Source organism: Petaurus breviceps, unplaced genomic scaffold, assembly GCF_028583685.1.
Source record: "Petaurus breviceps papuanus isolate PSGF00001 unplaced genomic scaffold, PetGlider_PUasm1.0 91133, whole genome shotgun sequence".
Classification (NCBI taxonomy): Eukaryota; Metazoa; Chordata; class Mammalia; order Diprotodontia; family Petauridae; genus Petaurus; species Petaurus breviceps.
Window position 1 is genome coordinate 101,020,385 of NW_027187419.1, and position 3,792 is coordinate 101,024,176.

The following is a 3,792-nucleotide window of genomic DNA, read 5'->3' on the forward strand; positions in this document are numbered from 1 at the left end:
GCTTCAGAGAAGAGCTGAAGTTGGGAGTAGGAGATATAAGTTAAAGGGCAGGAAGAAAGGACAGGCAATCCAAGACAGCTTCTGGGCCAATCTACAACTGCCTTGGGTTGCAGGAGTGTCCCTTCCCCAAGTCATTATGTTTGAGGACTGGGATGAAGAGCAGGAAACCGAGGACTTCCTTCGTTCACTGGGTTGATAGACTCTTACCCCAATCCCTGCGCTGAAAGCACTCCGATCTGGTTCCGGTCAAACACTCGTGGGGTGGGGGGTGGGGATCGAGAGTCTATGTCTTCATTTTTCCCTTTTCAAACAATCATCGAGTATTTATTGAGTGCCTACTATATACCCAATTAGTGAGAGGGAGAAGGGAAGGGGATAGGGAACAGTCCCCCGTTTTCCAGGAGGAGGGTGAGGGAAGCAGCCGGATCTTCCACGCTCTAGGCAGCTTAGGCTAAGGCCACTTACTCGAAAAGGCTTGTCTGATTTAAGCACTTCTGAAAGCTTGTTTAGTTCACGGATTGCCAAGCGCTCCCTGGGCCTTAGTGTTTCGCCAGCGAGTGGGGTGTGTCCGAATGCCCGAGCAGGGAAGCTGGTCAGTGCCTAACCAGGAGAATGACATTTCTGTAAACAGTTTGGAAATGTTTTTCCCCTGCTTCTTATTGGAACTGAAATGTGATTTGAAATCTCCAACGGAAGGTAAGGGAGGTGGAGGGAGTGGTCTTCAGCACAGGAAGCTTTGGGTTAAAGGACTTTGTAAATGATTATTTTGTAGTCGATTCTTTCAGATACACACACTCTCCCCTCTTTAAAAAGCAGGATTTGGAGTGTTTGCGCCTGTGAGATGGTTTGACGCGTAGCCTGCTTGTGTGGGCCGTCGGGGCTAACTCTGGAAACTCGATGGGTCAGGACAGGAAACTCAGCCGCTTGTTTCCCCCAGTCTCAGCCTTCCCATCCTACCCCCAGCAGACTCAACTGTCTCTCCAGTTCCCAAAGCCATCCACCTAGACCTTCTGACCGCACTGGGGAAGCCTCCAACTGAACCAAGTCCGAACCTAATTCTTTCTCACCTCATCCCACTTCCCTGACCTCCCTGGATAGCACTCATGATCTGCTCCTTTCCCTGCCCTACTCTCTGATCTGAGTTCAGGCCTCTCTTCAGAGGTTGCTGCTGGTCGCGACCCCAGCGCGGGATCTGAGCTTTGACCGGCACTCAGAGTCCATCCACCGAACCTGCCAGTCATCACTGGCTTGGCCTGGAGGTGGGGATCGCTAGGGCAGCTGTTTTTGATTCCGGTGACTAGGTCTAGGTCTGGGTCTGCAAATGCAGCCTCTGCCGGGGGTGGGGGTGGGGGATTTCCGGTGGGTGGTTAGGAGGAAAGCGGTGATAAATGGCATTGATTTTTTGTTGTGACACGCACCCATTTTTCAATTCATGATGATGAATGATCAAATGATCTGGGCCCATTCGACGCCTTTCCAGAAAGGCACAAATGTGGGATGGGAGCGTGTAGGGATGGGAAAACGGTGGTCTTTCACTCGGGCAACTGGAGGACATTTCCGGGAAGTAGGTATCCTGGCCTTTCCAGGATGCCCAGAGAGTTCTGACCCAGGATCATTAAAAGAAAAATAGGAAAGCAGAAAAAACTCCACACCACGTCCACCTCCCAATCCCGAATTCAGCCCACTTCCTATTTCTGAATGAGTGTGAATGGGTTTGCCAGGCCAGAGATCTAGACATTTGGTCTTAGTGGAGTTCACTCAGACTTCGGTTTCCCCAGTGAGACGTGACTCATTTGTTACTGGTTAGGTTATTGACAGATGAAGATCACCTATCCTACTTTTCTCTCCAGAAACAGCAGCCAGGGGCCCAAAGCCTTGAGCCACAGGCAGAATATGTTTGGTCAAGCGGATTTTAATACTTTGAGATATTAGCTTATACTAATTTAATAATGTCTTGCTAACAGTTCAAATAGAGAAATTATTAGTTTTATCTCAACGAAGGCGGTCTTTAGTTAGGCTCTATTATAATTATAAGCGGTTGTACTTTTAAAAATGTTAATCTCAATATAGGCCTAATTAATGCTGCCTTGTTACTGACAAGTAGTTCATCAAATATCTGATTCAAAGATTTTCATAATGAGTATATTAATTAAACTATGAATAATCTAAAGGTGGTTATATTTAAACAATACCTCATTACAATGATTAAATACTGATTTCGAATATTATGTCTTAACAATTGTCACTTAGAAAACACAACCTTTCCTTATGTATGAGTCTGTAATGGCAAAATGCAATTTTAGGATTTTTTTTCTTGTTCAAAAAATGTGAACCTCATTTTAAAACACTTCTGAAATAGGTTACACACAGCTTAATGATTATCAAAATGACTCTTTTCTGCAAAAAAAGACCCCAAAGTGCGCGTACAGCTGCAAACCCGAGAGGGTCAGCATCATTTCACTGTATTCTCTTCTTGATTACAAGCCGAGCCCATCAAACACAACATAATTACAGTAATTTCAGGTTTATTTATTCTAATGCAGTTTCCCCATCTCTCTGGTAATTATGAGCAATTTTTTCGCCCAGGGAATCTTTTTGCATTAACAAAAGAGATAACGCACTGAAAGCCAAATTTGCTGTGCATTGAGAAAAGGAAAAAAAATAATAAAATAGGTTCGAGCTGCCATCTCTGCAATTCTCCTATATTGGAGCTAGGCAAATTGCTTGCAGGTGTATGGAGCAGGACTGTCAATGGGAAGGGGCTTCCAAATTAGCAAATGCACAATGTTGAAGTAATGAAGACAGACTTAGCAAAATTGCCAAACAACAGATACCTCTTTAATATCTTCTCTTACACACACACACACACACACACACACACACACACACACACAGCCATAAGGGGGGAAACACCCCAATACCCACCAACACCCCCCACACTCTTTGGCATGGCTTTCATCAGTCCCTGAGTAACTGGGAGTGCTGGACATGTCATTCTACTTGCAGAGCAGCACAAACCCTCAAATCTAGAAAATATTTTAAAATATAAAATGAGAAACATTTTAATTTTATTGACTTTTTTTAAAATGGATTAGCATTATCTTTCCCCCTTCCCTTTAAATCTTCATCAGACCTGGCTCAAATTGCTCTTCACAATTCCAGTTTTCCTGTTTTTGGTAATTTTAGAAGCATGAAAAGTTAAAAAATTTTAAAATATAAGTCTATATGCATAGGGTTTAAAAAAATAATTAGGTACCACTTCGGTAGATTGAATTCAAATTCGAAAAACAGAAAAGAAATATCTGTAGTTTAATGAAAATATGTGTGTGTGTTGTAAATGGAAGAGGAATCCCATCTCTCAGGATATTAATTGGAAATATAATAAATTTTGAGAAAAAAGATGGTCATGTTCCGTAGCTCTAAGTCTCCCTTTCCTATTAACCATCTCCAAGAGCATCTCCCTCTTTTGCCTCCCGCCCCCTTTTAAAGCTGGTGTGAGAATAATATCTCACTTACTAGATCAGTACCAATGCCTAGGATGAAAATTCTATATCTAAGTTGATGCGAACTTTTCTTTCATTACATAGGTGTGTATATATACATATATGGACATGAACATATGTATGTATATATACACAGATGCAAACAAACTGTCATATATTATACAGTATTAGGTTCACTGCACACGCACACCCCATCCCTTACATGAAAATCCTACAGAAAGCAGCCTTATAACCGACATTTCAACTAGAATCTAAACATCTCTCCTTAACTCTAAAGGGTGAATACCCC